This window comes from Uloborus diversus, chromosome 2, assembly GCF_026930045.1.
Source record: "Uloborus diversus isolate 005 chromosome 2, Udiv.v.3.1, whole genome shotgun sequence".
NCBI classification, from domain to species: domain Eukaryota; kingdom Metazoa; phylum Arthropoda; class Arachnida; order Araneae; family Uloboridae; genus Uloborus; species Uloborus diversus.
The window spans coordinates 220,247,114-220,255,041 of record NC_072732.1 but is presented as its reverse complement, the minus strand read 5'-3'; the positions used below and the strand labels follow the sequence as shown (position 1 = coordinate 220,255,041).

The 7,928-nt window shown below is 28.7% G+C and overlaps 1 long non-coding RNA gene across 1 annotated transcript; it reads left to right on the top strand.

The window, feature by feature from the left end:
- The first annotated feature begins 652 nt into the window (after nucleotides 1–652).
- LOC129216280 (uncharacterized) lies at nucleotides 653–6,184 on the top strand. The gene is made up of 3 exons (XR_008580181.1): nucleotides 653–704; nucleotides 4,090–4,139; nucleotides 6,117–6,184. It is a non-coding gene; the product is annotated as an uncharacterized LOC129216280 (long non-coding RNA).
- The last annotated feature ends 1,744 nt before the right edge of the window (nucleotides 6,185–7,928 follow it).

Genomic DNA, 7,928 nt, shown 5'->3' with positions numbered 1-7,928 from the left:
GGCAACTTTATGTCTAGAGAATTAATCATATCCTATGCATATTTCATGATTTAATGTTCACACACTTGAATGTTTTTTTCTCTATATGTGTAGTGCGAAAGTAGAACTGTTTTGGTAATTGGTTTGTTTTATGCTTCCATGTTTGTTTCACACTGCCATTGTATTAAAGGCAAGAGAATTATAAAGATAATATTGCTCATCTAATTGTGTTCAAGTGAAGGTTAAGTAAAGGATCCTAAATTATACAATTTGAAATCTTGAACCTCAGGGGATTTGAAATTTGAAACCATCTGACAGTAATAACTTTTGCATCTGACAGTATTTTTTTTTTTTTTATTTATCAATCAGTAACTTATAAAACCTACAAAAGTAAAAAAGTACAAACTTCAAAAGGAAATTCAAGTCGTATTTTCTTTTTCTTTCTTTCTTTTGAAAGAAAACATGTCAAATATATTTAGTTCACATATTTAGTGCTGTGATTCAATCCAAAATATTATTATTATTATTTTTACTGGATGCTGCCTATGTTACACCAAGTGTTATACTTGCCCTATGATTTTTTTATAATGAAACCATAGAATATTTTTGTATGTCTGATTATTCTGCCGTGACTGTGTTTTAGTAATCTACCAATCTGTGTTTTTTTAGAAGTTTAAAACCAAGCACTGTATGTTCAACCCAGGGTACAAGAAACGATAACAACGGTATGAGATTTTTTTTTTAAGCTTACTTTGTATTCTACTTATGTAATACTTTTTTTCAACGATTGTTTTAATTATGCATCCACTGCATGGTTCTTGCACTTTTCAAAAACCTTGAAAACTGCTTGAAATAAAAAAGCTTCATTTTCAAGTGCTTGAAAACCTTGACAAACTTTAGAATGTGTCTTTAGTCCTTGAATTTAAATTTATTTTTTGAATAGGTAAATAAAAAGTTCTTACCAGAAAGGTTTTTGCTGCTGTTTCTCCTGTTTTATTTGTATGCTCTGGATTTTTTTTTCTTTCAAAAATTGGCGTTAAATTTGGTGCATTGAAGGAATGTATTTATGAAAGACTTCTTCTTAACTAAATTTTCACAAATAACTACTCATTTGATAAAAGTCTTATTTTTGGCAACTTACCAACATCAAGCACGGGCTTTGCTGAAAATAGCATGCAGTTTTTGATATTTGAATCCTCTTGCCTCTTGTTAAGTTTTTTTTATTTTTTCTTTCTTTTAAGTTGGAATCTTTTAAAGATATGTTACCAGAAATTTACTTATTTAAATTTATATTTTAACAGTTAAATCAGTTTTTTTAAATAAATTAAGTTGTTTGACCACAGCAATCAGTGCTGTTATGTGCCAAATCTGCAGCTCAGTATATTAGCTCATTCTTGAATTGCATGTGACTAAAAACTACATGTTTCTACATGCTAAATTTTTGTGCAAATTCAGAACTCAAATATCATGGCTTCTATAAAGTGAGCGGGCATTGAGAAAACATTTTTGTCATGTTTCCTTATACAGCATCCACAGCAAAGTTTTAAAATAATTTCACTGTTTTTAAAAAGAAAAAATACTGATTTTACTACATTAGTCTTAAAGTAGTTAGTCTTATTTTAGTTTCTAAATCTCGCTTTTATTGTTATTTTATGTCAGTGGTAGCCAATCTAATTCCTCTATTAAAGATAGATTTTGAAGATTTTATGTTGTAGTATAAAAGGTTTTTTGTTTTGCTGACACTTTTATTAACTGGAACCAAATCAGCGATTATTATTTTATTATTGTAAAAAAGTTTACGCTTTCAAGCATGGGCGCGCATATAAGGGGGCAAGTGGGAGCTGACCCCCCCCCCCTCCTTAGAAATTAGAACTTTCTTCTTTGCAAAAATGTAAAAACATTTCTTCTCCAGCCATTAATGAATAAGTTATTAAAAATGTCAAATTTTAATACTTTAATCTGTACTGAAATTGGTTTTCACGGGGAAAATATTTTAACTTTGGGGAAAATGTCTGAGACCCCTTAAAATTTTGCAGATGGAGGCCCATGCCTTCAAGTTGCACTATCTAATCCTTGAAAAAGAAATCATTGCATTGAAAAATCCTTGAATACTCCTGGGGGAAAATTTTTATTTTTGTGTACAAACCATGCACTTTGTATGGAAAAAAAAAGAAGGTTATACACCTGCAGTATGAGAGAAAGGTATTGCCTTCAGCATAAAGGGAATAGATATGCAGTTCAGGGCTGTTTGGTTTAAACCAAGTGGTTTAAAAAAAAAAAAAAAAAAACCATGTGTTTTTTTTTTTTTTTTCAAAATGTTTTTTTTTTTTAACTTCATCGTTTCCCCCAAATGTTTTCATGAATTTTACATATTATTGCAAAGAGTAAAATGTAATTGGTGCAAAGTAACTAGCAAAGCTTTATAGATAAATTACAAATTTAATAAATTTAGAAACTTATATTTTTTAAGATAATGCAAGTTTGCTAAATAGTTTTTTTTTCTTTCTTTTTTTTAAATCCATGCAGCTTTCTTATTAGGTACATAAATATACAAGGGAGACCAACAAATTTTTTTTTAATTACATGGAGAAAAAATTCATGTAGCTCTTTTTTTATTCATTCAATTGTTATTATTTTTCAATCTTTGCATTTCAAAATAGTCCGAAAAGCATATTTTAACCAAAACTTCATTTACCACCTAATTTGCTTGATTACTTAAGATTTATTGAGATGGATTATGTACCATTGAAGCGATGCATAGTGTATATAAATTTTAATTCCAAAAACACTTAGAGTAGCATGAAATTCTGCTTATACCTGCACACTTTTTTGCATCTCCGGTAGACGATGAAGTCGGAGCAAGAAAATAAAATAAAAAAAAATTATGAAAACAGAGAATATTCAAGTAACTCAGTTCTCTTATTGAAGAAAAAAATTATAATAATGCCAAATATTTTCATCTTTCAAAGAACTGTTTTGATCCCAGTATGATAAAAGAAGTCTCATGTATGAATGGTGGAAGAATCAATAAACATTAATTTCTGTGACAGTCTTCATTATTATATGTTAAATGAGTATTTTCATACTGAAGCTTTTAATTATTTTTTTTTCTTTGATAAAAAAAAAAGATTCCTAAGTGCATTAAACCAGGAAAAAAAAATGTCTATAACAGAAAACATAATGATTTTCTTAAAACCTACTTGTCCTGTTTCTATAATTGTTGTCACTGATACATAAGTAAATAAATTACATGATTTGTATTTTTTTTAAATCTTTAAACGTAATATGTGTTGATCTTTTGCTTTTTAAAGTTCAGTAATGTACATCAGACTTGTGATTCATTTGTAGGTACTGCAAAATACTTTCCATTTTTAAGAATGCGTGATTTTAACTTAACTTTAATTTTTTTATTTATCGTAGATAGCTATAACTATAAGGAAATTCATTTACGAGAATTTATTCTTGGTTATTAGTAGTAGTTAATAATGTCTGAACTATCACAGTAAATTAATTCTTTGATTATTTATACTAAGGCCCATTTACATATTGTATTCTTTATGATAGTTAAAGATTTTCAAACAATATTCTCCTATAAAAATCTCTATGTATGATGAAATGAAGTTACAAGTTTTTACTTTTAATTATTTAATTACGAAGAAATTAAGTACAAACGTGAATAATAAACATTCCTTAACAGTTAATTGATAACATCTTTATGATTTTCTTAAAATAAAATTTTTTTTACAAATAGTGAAAAAAAAAACAGATAAACCCGTTTTAAACCAAAAGAAACATAGTTTAAACAAAAAAACGGTTTTTTTTGGTTTTTTTCACAAAAAAAAAAAAGAAGTTTTTACGCCAACCCTGAAGCAATTACTGGGTTTGTTTGATTTGTTACTTTCGTTAAACCATCTTGTGGCACCATGTGCTAGCAAAAATGTATAATTTCATGGTTTTTTAATGTAAAAAAATGCTTTCAATTTACTTATTGCTGTTTTCAAATAGTACCACTCAAACTTTAACAAATTATAAAGTTTTAAAAAAAAATTTATTGTTTTTAATTTTTACTTAAATTAGCATTGAGGTCTTAGTGTTTGTTTCATTTTATAGGGAGCGAATTCTATTGACACCTTGAAAAGTTCTGAAGATATGAATAAAAAGTATGTTGTTATCTTCAAAGAACCTATTATTTATATGCATTTCTATTGAAAAGTATTTATTTCATTCCCTAAAGTAATTGATCAGTGGCACACACAAGGGAGAGGTCCAGGGTGTCCAAACCCCTCCTATAAGTCATGCTTTTTTCCCAATCGATTACAATTCCTATGTATTTTGTTGGAAAAATAATTCCAAACAAAGGTAGCAATAATTTCAGTTTTAATAAGCGAAGAAATAAAATCCTCATGTTAAAATATTGTGCACTTTTTCTATAATGGAGCCCTGCCTTTAAGGAGCAGAATGATGATTACAAATGAATGCACTGTAATAACCATGTTTTTAGTTTTTTAATTACAGATTAAAATAAGATTGTACTTCTATAACCATATGATGCGTCTACAACGATGAATTTGCTTTGCTGAATGCTTTTTTTAATTATGAGAAAGTAAATGCATAAATTATTTGTTCAAAAGGTTTTTATTTTTTCAGTTTTTCGTTCTCGAAAATCGGTAAAATCAAGTAAATATGTTTGACAGTGTATTGGGGTACAATATGAAAATGAAGCTTTCGACCTAGGACCCTCGCCTCTCAAAATTCCTGTATGCTCCACTGATTGTGATACAGGATTCCACACAGATTTACATTACCTACATTTTCACTATTTTGAATGAAACCGCTTTTCTAAATAGTTTTTGTATGAATTTGTGTTCTTTTCAAAAATTCTAATTTGCATGTAATTTTACTGTAAATTACTGTATTTCTGCAAACTTCATTCTTCAGATTTATGTTTCTGTGAATGATGGTAGAGTACTAATTTCGGTTATGATAATCTAATAAACAATGAACATAGTTACTGAGTTAAAAATTCAACTGTTTATAAAGTTTGATTTTTCAACTTAATTTTCCTTATATAAATCATAAATGTTGTAGATTTACCACTACATGTAACAGTTGACTGAACACCAATTGAATAAGTCTGTGAGTGATGGAACAGGTTTTCCAAAAGACTTACATTTGTAGCTAACCATCAACCGCCACTGTTGAAAGGCTGTTCAACACTAGCTTTTGTTTATCTTTATCTTGACTAATAATAAAACTGAAAGACTTTCTGTCGGTCAGGATCTCTTTCTGTTGGGATCTCTGTCTGTCAGGAGCTTTGTGACACGCATAGCGCCTAGACCGTTCGGCCAGTTTTCATGAAATTTGGCACAAAGTTAGTTTGTAGCATGGGGGTGTCCACCTAAAAGCGATTTTTTGAAAATTTGATGTGGTTCTTTTTCTATTCCAATTTTAAGCACAAAATTATCATGAGATGGACGAATAAATTATGAAATTATCATAGCGTGGAACCGTTACATGAGCACAAGCCAATTGGCGAGAAAGCTCACCATACATTATTTGTAAATATATAGGCGAACCAAAAGACCTTTTACTTTCGATTATGGGCAAAGCCGTGCGGGTACCACTAGTTCTGAATAAAATTACAAAACAGATAGAGAGCAATAAAAGGCTTCAAAGCTGGAGTTTGTTATGAAACAAATGAATTGCTGGATGTAAGATTCTCCAATATGCTCAATATAAAGTAATTAATATATTTGTTGTTAAGAAATATGATTTTTTTGTATGTATTTTTAATTGATGATTGTTGTATGGCTCCAAGCATTATTACTCTTTTTATTCAATGCAAAATTTTTTTTAAGCAGCTGAAGCTCGAATTGTTTTATTATTGTCTTATATTTTGTCGTTATTGAGAAAAGTGCAGCTTATTGAATGTGTGTAGGTCTTTGGTTGCATGGCTCATTGTTTGATGTGCAAATGGTAAATATATTTTGTAATAAAAAAACCATCATCAAATAGAAAAGAAAAAAGAAATCCTGATTGAAGTCAAATGAATTGATTTTTTTTTTTTTTTTTCTTTTTGAATAATTAATATGTTACCTTTGCCAAGTTATTAATTTGAGTTAATTTTTATTCAACAGTTCTGATAATCATCAGCAAGTAACTCAAAAATATCAAGTGGCAAACAATCTGCAAAATGTGAAACTTGTAAGTAAGTATGTCATTTGAGTAATTATTAATGTACAATAGTAATTGAAAAGCGGGTGTGTGTGGGGCTAAGTAAGATAGTGGTTCTTACTTAAAGCTGTATTTGAATTGTTGACTTGAATTTGTTTGACCGATTATTAATAGGGATTGGATAAATTTGCCGTATGTAAATATTCACATGCATAATGATTTCATTTTAATGTTCTTACAAAATAAGTGTTTAATATCAATTGAGATAGTGAGAAGCAAAGGGATGTAGGTGGACATTTTCATGTTTTGAGTAAAACGTGTTTAAAGTTGCAGTCTTAGATAGGTTTACTTTAATTAATTATTTATTATTATTATTTTTTATCAAGGAGCATCATGGGGAAAAATAATGTTCATGCAATGTTCATTGATGTGTTCAACATTCTATTTCAGTTGTAAATTTTGTTCCAAAGCCTTTTTGTGGAGGGGTTTGGACAGTACACACACACACACACACACACACACATATATATATATATATATATATATATATATATATATATAATAAGCAAGCCAAATACCAAATATTAAACAAAATATAAAAATAATGATGATAAAAAGAAAAATTGCAAATAGCTATTTAATAAGAAAAGACAAAGTATGAATCCAGAGCTCATCGGCCGTGGAGGATTCATTAAATATGGTCAAAAGACCAAAAAAAATTTTTTTTAACTATGAACTGAAAGAGAATGTTTAAGCTTCAGTACATGCAATATAGAGTAACATTAAACAAATGCACTACATGCTAAACTATAAACAATAAATTTAATGAATCCTCACGGCTGATAAGCTCTGGATTCATACTTTGTCTTTTCCTATTAAATAGCTATTTGCAATTTTCCTTTTTATCATGCTTATTTTTATATAATTTGTTTAACATTTGATATTTGGCTAGCTTATTTCATATTTACTTGGCTTTTTAGTTTTGCTGCGTTGCGCATCTATGGGCTTTTGGTGTGGTCTTTTCAATATTTTTCACTTTTATTATAATTATATATATATATATATATATATATATATATATATATATATATATATATATATATATATATATATATATATATATATATATATATATATATATGCATGTGTGTGGACAAAGACTCTTTGAATGTAACCGGTAACCGTACTGCAAAACCACAGCAAGCAGAGCAAAACGTAAACAAAAACTGAAAGAACAATGCAAGATGTGGGTAGCGAAAGTTGTCTGTATTGTGATGACAAGCCCAAGACACCCATCCTTGATGGCAATTTTCCATATTTGTAATGAGGGTGTTTGTGTTTATGTTCCTTTGTACTGTTTGTGTTCAACACTCTATTTTTTTCATTTAAAGTGGAACAGTAAGTTTCTATTTCAAATCCTTTTTAGACAGCAGGTAAGGGAATAAAGTTCAGAATTAGAAGTAATTAATTGTCATTAGGTAACTAAATGAAAAAAAAATTCAATTAAAAAGTCATTTCAAATCATCCGATCGTCACCTTAAAAAAATCAATAACCTGAAATGTGTTATAAAGACATTAAGTAGTTGCCAAATCGATTTACTCCATAAAACAAAAAGTGGAGAAAAGTGATGAAGAAGATAGTGTTATCTATAGGAGTGAATGGTGAATCCCTCGTATTACATTTTCTGCCATCGCAGGATCAGAAATGTACTGAACCAAAAGTTGAATATAAATTCTAAGCATTGATTAAGTACTATTAAAGCAGAAACGAGGAT